This window comes from Aotus nancymaae, unplaced genomic scaffold, assembly GCF_030222135.1.
Source record: "Aotus nancymaae isolate 86718 unplaced genomic scaffold, 86718_ANA_hifiasm-v0.15.2.pri h1tg000021l, whole genome shotgun sequence".
In the NCBI taxonomy this organism is placed as follows: domain Eukaryota; kingdom Metazoa; phylum Chordata; class Mammalia; order Primates; family Aotidae; genus Aotus; species Aotus nancymaae.
This window is the reverse complement of record NW_026988433.1, coordinates 23,301,891-23,316,311: the sequence shown is the minus strand read 5'-3', so window position 1 is coordinate 23,316,311 and position 14,421 is coordinate 23,301,891. Positions and strand designations below refer to the sequence as shown.

Sequence of the window (14,421 nt, the reverse complement as noted above, 5' to 3'; positions counted from 1 at the left end):
CTGGCCTTCCCAGGCCTTGGTTTCCTCGCCTGTAATGCTCGTAGCACCTACTCCAAGGGGACTGTCATGAGGGTTAAATGAGATAAAGCTTTCAAAACACTGAGCCCAGGGCCTGGTACAGAGCATGCCCTCAGTCAAGAGTGGCTGCTGTTGGAATCATCAGTATCAGTGTACTATTTATTAGTATCATTAGGGGAACAGATAAACAAAGGGACCAAGAAAGGCAATGAGTCCTAGAGAAGGCCGAGCAGCTGGACCCAGAGCCTTGGAGGTAGATTCTGGCAGCCATCTCGAAGTGTCGGCCACTGGGAGCAGCCGGCTGGGAGCTCAGCTCCTTGGTCAGGCAGAAGCTACTGCCTGCCAGGTTACCCACGGCTCCCCGGCCCTTGGCAGGCAGCAGCGGCGGGGAGGCATTGCGCCATGCCCAGCACCTTCCCTGGCCAGCCTGTATTTACCTAGCAGGTCTCGGCCCAGCCCGCTTCCTGTTTGCTGCACAGTGGCCGCCTGTCCAGGACAGACAGAGCCCCAGTGTCCTGCTGGGCCCCCACCCCATGCGGGAGGGTGTCCCCCTTACACTCACACCACCCAGGCAGGGCAGGTCTGGGGTGACTCACCGGGCCCCACGGAGGGCAAGGCCAGCGTGGCCGTGGCAGTCCTTCCGTCATTCTGCAAGCCCTTGGCTGGAGGGAGGCCAGCTGACAGGACACGCAGATGCTCCTCTGAGCTTTCACAGGGACCAAGTCATTTCCAAGGGTCCCGGCCCCGGGATAGGAGCCACCAAGAGGTGGTGTGGCTTAATGGTTAAGAGTATGCACCTTGCAGACACAAAAGGCCACATATTGCAGAATTCCATTTATATGAAATGCCCAGAGCAGGCAAATCCATAGACACAGGAAGCAGATTAGCTGTTGCCAGGGGCTGGGAGGGGGGAGTGGTGACTGCTGATGGGTACAGGGTCCTTTTTGGGGGTGATGAAAATGTTCTGGGATGAGATGGTGCTGACGTGTGTACAACTCCGAATACACTAAGAAACCACTGAACTGTACGTTTTAAAAGACTGAGTTGTGATATGTGAACTACATGTAAATGACCCTTCCAGGCTGAGTGATCTCAGGCAAGTCACTTCCCTCCCAGAATCTCAGTTTCCTTGTTGCAATATGGGAATGCCAGGGGGATTAAGCACACATAAAGGGTGTTTTTTTTTTTTTTTTTTTTTTTTTTGGAGACAGGGTCTTGCTCTTTTACCCAGGCTGGAGTGCAAGTGGCACAATCTTGAGTCACTGTAACCTCCTCCATCTCCCAGGTTCACGTGATTCTCCTGCCTCAGTCTCCCTAGTAGCTGGGATTACAGGCACCACCACTGCACCAGCTAATTTTTGTATTTTTAGTAGAGACAGGATTTTACCATGCTAGCCAGGCTGGTCTCGAACTCCTGACCTCAGATGACTCACCCACCTCAGCCTCTCAAAGTGCTAGGATTACAGGTGTCAGCCACACCTGGCCACGTAAAGGGTTTTGAACAGGGTCTGGCACACAGTAGGGGTTCAAGGATACAAAGTCACTACCCGAGGAGGCTCCAGGTCCTTCTTTCCTTATCTCACTTCCCTCCCATTAGAGCATAGCCCCAAGATTCCACCCTCTCAGCCAGCCCTGCTTCAGAACAGGCTACTAAGCTTCAGCCCAGGAGAAGGGAGGTATCACAACCTTAGGCCAGCCGGGCACGGTGCCTCATGCCTGTAATCCCAGCACATTGGGAGGCTGAGGTGGGTGGATGAGTTGAGGTCAGGAGTTTGAGACCAGCCTTACCAACATGGTGAAACCCGGTCTCTACTAAAAATACAAAAATTAGCCAGGCGTGGTAGTGGGCACCTGTAATTGCAGCTACTCGGGAGGCTGAGGCAGGAGAATCACTTGAACCCAGGAGGCAGAGGTTGCAGTGAGTCAGGATAGCACCACTGCACTCCAGCCTGGGCGACAAGAGCTAGACTCCGTCTCAAAAAAAAAACAAAAAAAAAACCTTAGGGCCGCCTTCTCTCTGGCCTAGTCCCTCTCCTAAAGAACAGTCACAGCCACAGAGAGGATTCTTTAGCCTCCGAACGTTGCCTGATCAATGCTCTACAACTCATCTGCCACTCACTGGCCGTATGGTCTTGTGCAAGTCACATCTTGTCTTTGGGCCTCAGTTTCCTTATCTGTAAAGCGGGCGTATGATTACTATGACCTGGGTGGGGATGAGCCATATTTGCTCCATAATTATTTGGTGTACTGTACATTCATGCTTTAAATTAAAAACAAGGCTGGGTACAGTGGCTCACACCTGTAATCCCAACACTTTAGGAGGCCAAGGTGGGAGGATCGCTTGAGCCCAGGAATTCAAGACCAGCCTGGGCAACATAGTGAGATCCCATCTCTACAAAAAAAAAATACATTTATTTATTTTTTTAAATATTAAAAAATAAAATAACAGCTCCTACCCCAAAGAGCTATTGTGAGGATTAAATGTGATAGTTCAAGCCTTCAGCGCAGTGCCTGGCAAACACGAAGCATTCAATGAACAGCAGCTGCTTTGCTATTCTTGCTAAGATTCCCTCCACTTACAGCGGGGGTGGGAATGATGACAATGAGGTCTAGGGAGGTGAACTGAGCAGGCGCTGGAACCCACACTTCCCAGGTCTCTGTAGGGTTTGTGACTGCAGAGACCTCACCTTTTGCCACCTCATTTCCATCTTCTGTCACCTTTGGAAGGCTGTCAGGACAAGGGCTCTCCCCCAGCTGGGAGACTGAGGACCAGAAGGGACGGGACACTCATCCATGCGCACATTCCTCTACCCCACTCCTAAGAGTTAAGTCCGAGTTTGCCAAATCAGAGGAGGGGGAAGGAGGCAGATGCCCAGGATGGGTGGATGGGGCGGGAAGTGGGGAAGGGAGCCCGAGGCAGCAGTTTAAGATCCTTCCTCTGCCCCAGCCCGCCTCAACACCAGTCTGTGCCAACAGCAGACTGCTGCCTCTGGGGTAAACTGCTTGGAATTACGGCCGAGGCTAATGCCTGCAATCCCACCATCAGTAATGCCTACCCTCCGTGGCACACGTCACACAGCACCTCCCATTTGGTTGCTTTTTGTTTTGAGACAGGGTCTGGCTCCGTCACCCAGGCTGGAGTGCAGTGGCACAATCATGGCTCACTGCATCCTCCCACCTCAGCCTCCCCAGAGCTGGGACCACAGGCGTGTACCACCAACTTTTAAAATTTATCTTTTGTAGAGAAGGGGTCTCACTATACTGCCCAGGCTAGTCTTGAACTCCTGGGCTCATATGATCCACCCACCTTGGCCTCACAAAGTGTTGGGATTATAGGCGTGAGCCACTGCATCTGGCCCCTTCTATCTGTTTTAATCCAAATAATAACTATAGAGATAAAAAATGTTTGCCTCCATTCCTAGATGAATAAACTCAGTCCCCGGAGAAAGGAGGTAAGGGCTGACATTTATCCAATATCTATCATATGCTAAGCACTTTCACATTTCTCTCTCATTTGAGGTAGGTGTTATTGTTATCCCCATTTCACAGATGAGCAAACTGAGGATCAGAGAGAATGAGATTTAACTGAGGCCACAACTACAGGAAGTGAATGTGCCTAGAATTCCAACCATCTGCTTTTAAATCTATTTGAGTTCATTTATCCCTTTGGGGGCTACCATGCCCCCTCCCTAGGACTGCCCTTCTCAATGCCATGCCCCTTGGAAGTCAGCAGGACAGGATGGCACAGTGATGATAGGCTTGGAGTCTGAATCTTGGCGTTGCCATTTAGTAACTCTGTGACCCCAGGCGGATCACTTGACCTCCGAGCTTCAGTTTTCTCGCCTGTAAAAGGGAGCTCATCGCAGTTCCCACCGCTGGGTTACTTGGTCATTGTGGGTATCAGAGTCTCACAAAGTGGCCTTAGAGCATTGCGTGTGAGATGACGTGACTCAGACAAAAGCTCTAGGAGGGAGGACTCCTTTCCAGTCACTACTGCTGAGGTCCAGATGCCTGGAGCAGGGCCCGGCACATAGCAACTGCTCAAGATGTATTTCCTGGATGGTTGGAGGGATGGAGGGATGGAGGGATGGAGGGATGGAGGGATGGAGGGATGGATGGATGGATGGAGGGATGGAGGGATGGACGGATGGATGGATGGATGGATGGAGGGATGGAGGGATGGAGGGATGGAGGGATGGATGGATGGAGGGTGGATGGATGGATGGATGGATGGAGGAATGGATAGATGGATGGAGGGATGGAGGGATGGATGGATGGATAGATGGATGGATGGATGGATAGATGGATAGATGGATGGAGGGATGGATGGATGGAGGGATGGATGGATGGAGGGATGGATGGATGGATAGATGGATGGATGAATGGATGGATAGATGGATGGAGGGATGGATGGATGGAGGGATGGATGGATGGACGGATGGACGGACAGACGGATGGACAGATGGACAGATGGATGGATAGATGGATGGATGGAGGGAGGGAGGGATGGATGGATGGATAGATGGATGGATGGAGGGATGGATGGATGGAGGGATGGATGAATGGAGGGATGGAGGGATGGATGAATGGATGGACGGATGGATGGATGGACGGATGGACAGATGGACGGATGGATGGATGGAGGGATGGAGGGAGGGATGGATGGATGGATGGATAGTTGGATGGATGAATGAATGGATGGATGGATAGATGGATGGAGGGATAGATGGATGGAGGGTGGATGGATGGACGGATGGATGGATGGATGGAGGGATGGAGGAATGGATAGATGGATGGAGGGATGGATGGATGGATAGATGGAGGGAGGGATGGATGGAGGGATGGAGGAATGGAGGGATGGATGGATGGATGGAGGGATGGATGGATGGATGGAGGAATGGAGGGATGGATGGATGGATAGATGGATGGATGAATGGATGGATAGATGGATGGATAGATGGAGGGATGGATGGAGGGATGGATGGATGGACGGACGGACGGACAGATGGATGGATGGATGGAGGGAGGGAGGGAGGGATAGATGGATGAAGGGATGGATGGATGGATGGAGGGAGGGAGGGATGGATAGATGGATGAAGGGATGGATGGATGGATGGAGGGAGGGAGGGATGGATAGATGGATGAAGGGATGGATGGATGGATGGATAGAGGGATGGAGGGATGGATGGATGGGTAGATGGATGGAGGAATGGATGGATGGATGGATGAACAAACAGAGGAAAGGAGTGAAGACAGGCTTAGTTACTCTCTCCAGGGCAGACAGGTCTCCAAAGCAAACCTCTGCCCAACTAATTAGCTTCTTACCTTCCATCTTTTAACAGACAGCTTACTGAGCACCTACTGTGTGTGGCTTTCTGACCTATGAGACCAACACCTCTCATGAGGACAACTATCATGAGCCCATTTTACAGATGAGGAAACTGAGGCTAAACAAGACCAGGACACTCACCCAAGCAAACTCAGTCTCAGAGCCAGAGCCTGCATCTGAGCAGGTGCTTCCCTCTGATGCCCTGCCTGGCTAGCTCACCCAGTCATTCATTCCTTCCTTCCTTCATTCTTTCATTCTACCTACAGGTATTCCTGAGTCCCTCCTGTGTGCTGAGTGAGGACAGGAGTGAACCACACCCATAGGTCAGTCAGCCCCATGCCCCCTGTCCCACCCTCACCTGCTGGGGTCTCAGCCCAAAGCCCATGGAGCCCACCCTCCATAAACACACACACACATACACACTACATGCATATACACACAAACACACACATACATACACAGAGACACATGCACGCACACACATATACATATACACACATACACATGCACACATACACACACACATATACACACAAACACACACACATATACACACAGACATACACACAGACATACATATACACACATACACACACATATACATACATATACACATGCACACATGGACATTCATATACACACATCCACACATGCTCACATATACACACATATGCACACATGCATATACACACAAACACACACATACACACAGAGACATGTACACATGCACATACACACACATACACACATAGACATACATATATGCACATATACGCATACATATATACATACATACATATACACACATAGACATATACACACATAGACATACACATAGACATATTCACATATACACACATACACATGCACATATACACACACACACATGGAACAGTCCCAGGAGGTGGCAGCCCTCCCAGTCAACCGGGTGGAACCCAGGCCACTCCACCCTCAGAGAAAAACGGGCACACCGTGAGACTGAGGAGCTCTTTGTGCAGGGGTAGGGCGGGTGGACAGGAGGGGCAGCTGTTACTCACTACCCAAAGAAAAATAAGGATTTTCCCGTTTGGTCAATGGCCTGCCTGTCTGTCCCCTGAGCTCCCACCTCCTTCTGCGGCCTTTCCAATGCCCCGACCTCATCTGGAGACCTGCGAAGGCTTCCTGTGTGCCTGGCGTGGTCTCGTGTGGTCCTCCCTCGCCGATGAGGCAACATGCTCAGAGAGGTGGCGTGACCTCCTTGGGGTCACACAACCAGCAGTGGCCAGGGCTCGGGGCAGAAAGGGGAAACCAATGATCAGGAAGGGGCTGGGTGGGGAAGGAAGTCAGAGTCACATTGAAAGTGAGGCCCTGCCCCTTCCTCATTTCTGTCCGGCCACCTGGGTGCCAGCTCCTGGGGCCCAAGGGCACCCGAGGCAGAAGGAGCCCAGGCCAGGACAAAAGCAGCAACCAGAGTAACACAAATCCCCCTCAAGCCGGCAGAGCTCTGACCTCAGCAAAGCCCAGGAACAGAGAGGTTAGGTCACTTCCTGAGGCCACAGAGCAGCAAGTGGCGGATCTGGGAGGTGAGCTGAGGTGGCGCAGGCTCCAAGGTGAGTGAGACTGCCATCGCTTTCCACACAAGAAGCTAAGTTGGCCACTGGGCTTTTCATGAACCCAAGGACACCAATGTCACTCAGAGCTGGCTTCCAGCTCCAGCTCTGCCATGAGCCAGCTGGGCATCCCTGGGTAAATTGCTTCCTCTCTGAGTCTCAGTTTCCTCAGCTGTAAAATGGGGCTCTGCCTTCCTGCGCCTGCCCATCCCCAGCAGTAGGAAAGCTGTTACCACATCAAAATGAACATCAGGTCTCACACCTGTAATCTGAGTGTTTGGGAGGCCAAGGCAGGAGGATCACTTTAGCTCAGAAATTTGAGACCAGCTTGGGCAATATAGTGACATCCCTGTCTCTGCAAAAAAAAGTTTTTTTTAATTGGCTGGGTGTGGTGATGCACACCTGTAGACCCAACTACTTGGGAGGCTGAGGCAGGAGGATCACTTGAGCCCAGGAGTTTGAGGCTGCTGTGAGCTATGATCACACCACTGTACTTCAGCCTGGGAGACAGACTGAGACCCTGTCTCTAAAAATAATAAATAAAAATAAAAAGTGAATATCAAGCAATAGATGCTGGTTTTAAAGTAAATACTCAAGGTTGTGCTGAAGACTGTCCACAACCTCCCAGCAAGGCAGGCATTACCTTATCCCCATTGTCCAGATGAGGAAACTGAGGCCAAAGGAGTAAGGGAACTTATTGGAAGCTGAGATTTGAACCTGGGCAGCTGGGCTCCAGCCCCAGTTTTTAAGCGTTAAATCAGGAAAGCAAAAAAAAAGCTGATGGCTCCTGGCGCTCAGTCAATGCTCGTAAATATTTCACTGCTGAAAAGGTATCATTCTTTCCCCAAATGCAAGTCTAGCTTTGCCCTCAATACCTTCCACCCACCCACCTGGCACAAGGGGGCTCTCTATGGGTGGCCAGGGGATGAGCTGGAAGAACCCATGCCCCGGAATGGGCGTGGGGACAAGGAGAGCCGATACAGGCTGAGGGAGAAGAGCAGGCTTCAGAGCCCCATCCACGTCCCTTAGTGGGACGAGAGTCCCTTGGACAGAGGAGGAAATGGAGGCCCAGCAAGGCCAGGTGGCTTCCCAGAGCTCCCCCTGGGGGAACAGCGGGACTGAGGTTTAAGCCCAGGCCTGTCTGTGCAATTCAGGTTCTTAGTTTGTTTTGAGACAGGGTCTCTCGCTCTGGAGTGCAGTGACGCAATCGCAGCTCACTGCAACCTCTGACTCCTGGGCTTAAGCGACCCTCCCACCTCAGCCTCTCAAGTAGCTGGCACTACAGCTGCATGCTACCATATTCTGCTAAATTTTGTATTTTTTCTAGAGACGGGGTTTCACCATGTTGTCCGGGCTGGTCTCAAACTCCTAGGCTCGAGCGATCCACCCGCCTTGGCCTCCCAAAGTGTTGGGATTACAGGCGTGAGCCACTGCGATTACCCGGGCAATTCAGGTTCCTATCTCTGTAGTGTAGAGTATCTCCCCATGAGCCCAGGCACCCCAGTGAGGGTCCAGACAAATGGGGACGGGCCACCTTACAGGTGAAGGGATGGGTTTGCTATCAGACAAATGGGATTCAGGTCCCAGCTCTGCCCTTCTCAGCTGAGAGAACCTAGACAAGTGACTTACCCTCCAGACCTCATTCTGCCCTCTGAAAAAGGGGACAATCACAGTTTTGTATCCAAATGTGCTGAGAGTGCTTGGCTCACTGCTTGGCACACAGTGAGCACTCAGTAAAGGCTTGCCACCATCATAATTGTCAATGCAACCCAGGCTTGGCTAAAGCCAGACAGAACCTTGTACCCAGAGTTCAGAACAGCAGCCACAGGGCCGAAGACCACAAGTTATCTCAAGAAATCTGAATTAATCTTTAACAGGTGAATTCTGCTCCAAACTGGTGATGCGGAGCATTCCAGAGGGCCCACCAGCATGAAATAAATGCTCTCTTGGCTCCCCGGATGCTATTTGTGACAAGAGGAGCTGTTACTTGGGTCCCTATAATTTGGAGAACAGACTGGCGTGTCTTTCCCAAAGTCAAGTGGGGGAAACTGAGGCAGGCAGCAGGGTCAAGGGCCTGCGTGGGGTAGAGGCACCCACTTCATGTGGACCCCATCCCCCTAGGAATAGAGGAAGGAACTCTAAGGACTTTGACCATCTCAGAAGCATTTGTTCAGACAACCATGCCATCAACACTGGCTGAGCACCTAGTATGTGCCAGGCACGGGAGGCTAAGTCTTGAGTGTTTCCGTCCAGCCTACATCTCCTTCCAGCTGCCCCTCTCCACTCGGAGCTTGGACGACTTCCCCAGCCTTGGCGCCAGCTCTCCCTCTAGGATCCTCCAATCTTTCCCACTCTGCAGCCAGAGCGGCCTTTCTAGAACACACCAACAACCATGTCACTCCCAGCCAGGACCTCTGGGCCTCTGCGCCTGGCTTAGCCCCTGCCTGTCTGATCCCTCACCCTTTCGGTCACGTCACAAACTCCAGACAAACAGAACGATTTCTCTGCTCTGTAAACCCCAGGTGTAGCCACCTGGTAACAGGTAAAAGTCCTGTCTCTGCTAGCGCCATTCTCTTTGCCTGAATACCCTTTCTTCTACTTCTGCATTTATTCTTCAAGGTGTGGCTCAAACACCACCTTGACCCAGCCCTCGTGGGTCCTTCTGGTCCTCCTACCCTCTGGCGTTCTCCCCTGACCTCCATTCATTCCACAGCATACATTTACTAAGCGCTGGCCATGCTCACCTTGCTAGATGCCCACAGTCAGGTGTGGGAGCTCCTCCCTGGGGGCCACAGCTGCACCAGGGGAAATCCTTCCCTGCACAGGCTAGAGCGAGGCTGGGATTTGAGGCATCTCAGTGCTCCAGTGCCCAGCCCAGAGCTGGCACAGGTGAGCTTGCAGAGAACATTTACTGGAGGAGGGAGTAAGTGGCAGAGGAACGGCTGGCACCGGATGAGGCAGGAGGAAACTCCACAGCCCCTGCCCCAGATATAAGGTGTCTGGGTTTCACCTGGGGAATCCCATCCTCACCAGAGCTCATGTGAAGCCTCCCTCCTGGGGCATCACGCCCTTCTTGTTCAGGCAACCATTCCCTGGCTACCTCCATTCCAAACAGCCCCGCCTTGGTCTTACAAAGTGAACCGCCCTGAGCTATGACTGCCATTTGCCGTTTGTGTCTGGGGTCCCTTCTCCCTACAATCCACCAGTTAAGGTGGGTCCCCAGCCTTTCTGGTTCCCACCGTTCTTCAGACAGAATGAACTAGAGAAACGTGGAAATGGCCAATTGACTTTTTTCACCCTCTGTTAGGAAAACGTCTGGGGCAGCAACAACTGTTGAAACAATGGCAACCAACAGTGGCCGAGCCAGGTTCCTCCAAGGGCAGAGGTCCTCACGGCAGCCCTGGGGCTTGCCCTCAGGCACCCCAGTATTACCGAGGAGAGGACACAGAGGCTCAGACTGCTAAGCACCTAGCCCAAGGTCACACAGCAGGGGACTGCAGAGCACACACCCCCAGCCCCACACAGGCCTGCTCTCCACCTCGCAGATGACCCAGCCTGAACTTTCTACCCATGCTCCCCAAAAAGCCCACCTCTCGCCCTCCTCAGGAGCCAATCCCGAGTTACCCCCTTGCCCAGAGCCAAAGTGGCAAAGCTTAAATCCTCAAGCAGGTCTTAGCATCCCAGAACAAAGCTCCCACAGGGCATCTGCCCAGCATTTGAGGGGTTCACGGCCCCCCTGCCCGCAGCAGAGGCCTTTGTTTTAGCAGCTGAGCCCGAACAGTCATAGGCCACCTCTGCTCTGTCACTTCCCAAGCACCCCGTGGGCACCAGGTCCTGTGTGCAGAGCTGGCCCCAGGACAGGCCACCTGGTGTGGTAGGGGAGGGCTTTGGCGCAGGGCAGCCCCTAGTTTAAATCCCGATTGGTTAGATTCCCGCCCTAAGCCTCAGTGTCCCCATCTGCAAAACAGAGAGCACAGACAGAGGGGACAGCTGGGGCAGGCTAGGGCGGGGGCGGCTGGATAACGTGTCTGTGGTTGGTATTTCCAGGCAAGTGGGGAGTGTGGGAGTCTGTCTCTCCCTCTGCCCAGGGCCTTCCTGAGAGTCCAGGGCAGAACTATAGGTTAAAGAGTTTCATGCTTTTAGGAGGAAACAGCCGTCTCTCTGGGACTCAGTAACCAAGAAGTAGCCTTTGGAAGCTCCAGACTCCAAATTTCCTCCGACATGCTCAGAGGCCAAGGGCAAACCTTAGCCCCCCCGCCCAAATCCCTCTTCCAAGTCCCCTCAGGTAGGTTGCAGAGCTCCGGGCCTTTGGGTCCCTGGCTTGGGGTCTCAGGGAACTGGACCGCCCTCCCCGGACCAGCTACCCCAGGACCCGCGTAGGTGCCCATTTCACAGGTGATAAAACCGAGGCCCAAAGAGCCGGTGTCCGGCCCCAGGGCACTTAGCGGAGAGGCCGGCGCCCGGGGAACCTCGCGCCTCCCGCCTCGCGAGCCCCCGGCCCACACTTCGGAGCCTCGGGACCCCCGGAACCGGACGGGCCACAGAGACGCCCCCAGGGGCGCGAGGGGCCCTCGGCTGGGCCGCCCCTCCTGAGCCCGGGTCCCACTCACCTCCGGGTCGGCTGGGCGCCGGCGGCCGGGAGCTCCGTGCTTCCTGAATCCCGGCCGGACCGCCCGGCGCCCGTCCGCCCGCGGGTCCCTCCTCCGCCGGCTCAGGTTCCAGCCGCGCGCCGCCCCCGGCCTGCTCCCCGCCCACCCGCCGGCCCGCGGACTCCGCTGAGCTCAGGCCCTGGAAGGGGCGGCCCCGGCTCGCACCCCGCCCGCCAGGCGAGGGCCGCGGCCTCAGTTTCCTCGCCTGGGAAATGGGCGTCGCGATCCCTGCATGGAGAGGCAGGCGATCATTGGGGGGAACTCTGCTTGGAATCGGCTCCCATTCGCTCTTGCTCCGGGATTTCGGTCGCCCTGGGACTGTGTCCTCGTCTGTTAATGGGCGTCCCGGTCGGGTCCTCCACGCGTTTGCTCATTCATTCATTCAGCAGACAGTTCCCTCCATTTGCTCCTCCCCTCGGGTATGGCCCATAGTGCTGGTTCAGGGGTAAATCAATGTGAGCTGTTCTCCTCGGGCTTCACCCAGTGCTCACCACGGAGCCTGGCTCGGAGGAGGCCATCAATATGTTTTGTTGCTGTTGTTTTTGAGACAGGGTCTCACTCTGTTGTCCAGGCTGGGGTGCAGTGGCGCGAGCATGACTCACTGCAGCCTCCACCACCAGAGGTCAAGCAATCCTCCCGTATCAGCCTCCCTAGCAACTGGGACCACAGGCGCCCACCACTATGCTTGGCTAATTTTATTTAATTTTTTGTAGCGATACGGTCTCACTATGTTGCCACGGCTGGTCTCAAACTGCAGGGTTCAAGTGATCCACCTGCCTCATTAGTGCTGGGTCACCGTGCCCAGCTCAATGTGGTTTTTTTTGTTGTTTGTTTGTTTTATTTTTGAGATGGAGTTTCACTCTTGTTGCCCAGGCTGGAGTGCAACGGCATGATCTCAGCTCCTGGGTTCAAGCGATTCTCCTGCCTCTGCCTCCGCCTTCTGAGTAGGTAGTATTACAGGCATTCACCACCACGCCCGGCTAATTTTGTGTGTTTTAGTAGAGACGTGGTTTTTCCATGTTGGTCAGGATGGCCTCGAACTCCTGACCTCTGTTGATCTGCCCGCCCAGGACTCCCAAAGTGCTGGGATTACAGACAGGAGCCACTGCACCCGGCTATTTATTTATTATTATTCTTTTTCACACATGTTCTCCCTCCATCACCCAGGTTGGAGTGTGGTGGCACAATCACGGCTCACCACAGCCTCAAACTCCTGGCCTCAAGTGATCCTCCTACCTCAGCCTTCTGAGTAACTAGGAGTACAGGCATATGCCACCACACTCCACTAATTTTTACTTTTTTGTAGAAGCGGGGAGCGGGGGGGGTCTCACTGTGTTGTGCAGGCTGGTCTTGAACTCTTGGCCTCAAATGATCCTCCCACTTCAATCTGCCAAAGCACTGAGACTACAGGTGTAAGTCACCACACCCACCATGGTTTTTTTTTTTTGGTCAGATAACAAAGGTAAGCCCTAACACATGGCCATACCCTCTACCCAATGCTGAGTCCACTTGAATACCTCCACAGGATGGGCAGCTCACTTCCTTCAGGGTGGCTGGAAAGCCTATAGTGGGCCCACAGCTTGGCTCTGTGACTCACTAACCCAGCAGCCCTATGCAAGTCCCTTCACCTTTGTGCCTCAGCGCCTCCACATCCCCCTGTAGAGTGGGGTGTACAGAAGTCCTCACCTCACTGTCCCAGTGAAGATGCTGGGAGCACTGGGGCTCCTGGCTATGCAGAGGTTTTTTTTTTTTTTTTTTTGAGTTGGAATCTCACTCTGTCACCTAGGCTGGAGTGCAGCGGTGTGATCTTGGCTCACTGCAACCTCTGTCTCCTGAGTTCAAGCGATTCTCCTGCCTCAGCCTCCTATATAGCTAGGATTACAGGCGCTCACCACCACACCTGGCTAATTTTTTGTATTTTTAGTACAGACAAGGTTTCACCACGTTGGCCAGGCTGGTCTCAAACTCCTGGCCTCAGATGATCCTCCCACCCTGACCTCTCAAAGTGCTAGGATTACAGGTGTGAGCTATGGTACCTGGTAGTTTTTTTTTTTTTTTTTGAGACAGAATCTCACTCTCCGGGCTGGAGTGCAGTGATTGGCTCACTGCAACCTCCCTCTCCCGACTTCAAGCGATTCTCCTGCCTCAACCTCCCAAGTAGCAAGGATTACAGGTGCCTGCAACCACACCCAGCTAATTTTTGTATTTTTAGTAGAGATGGGGTTTCACCATGTTGGCCAGGCTGGTCTTGAACTCCTGACCTCAGGTAATCCTCCCACCTTGGCCTCCCAAAATGCTGGGATTACAGACATGAGCCACCACACCCAGCCATCAACCAGTACTTTTAAAGCATCTACTAAGTGCCAGGTGCTAGACCTGTGGTCATGAACATGTTCTCTTGCTTCATGGACACTGATACCCATTTTTTGGGTGAGGAAACTGAGGCACAGAGAGAGGGAAGCTCTTGCCCACAGCTCCCACCACAGCTCTTTCTCCCACCAGCGGCAGGGCAGGGTTTGAACCCAGGCGTCTGGTGCAGAGGCCAAGCTCCAGCTGCCTAGCCCAAGACGAGTCACTTCCCCGCATGGCAGCCTCAGTTGCCCCATCTATGAAATGGGAATCAGGAAAGAGTTGGGTTAGCGACACTGATGCTGAGAGCTCAGCCCCCTTCCCTCCGAGCTTAGAGAGGAGGTCACCATGCCCAGCCCCATCTCCTGCAGTTCTGGTCCCCAACATCAGCCTCCTGTGGCCGGAATCACCCTTGCCATTTTCTTTGAATTTGAGACAGGTCTTTCTGCAGAAATGGGCCCGACTCACTCCTCCACTCTCAACCTGG

At 53.5% G+C, this 14,421-nt stretch overlaps 1 protein-coding gene across 1 annotated transcript in view; it reads right to left on the bottom strand.

Annotated features, from left to right (window-relative positions):
* Positions 1–11,570, bottom strand: part of TRPV4 (transient receptor potential cation channel subfamily V member 4) — a 50,415-nt gene extending 38,845 nt beyond the window's left edge. The window contains exon 1 of the mRNA XM_064379871.1: positions 11,547–11,570. The gene's annotated coding sequence lies outside the window, so the exon portion shown is untranslated. The remainder of the gene's footprint in view (positions 1–11,546) is intronic.
* Between the last annotated feature and the right edge of the window lie 2,851 nt (positions 11,571–14,421).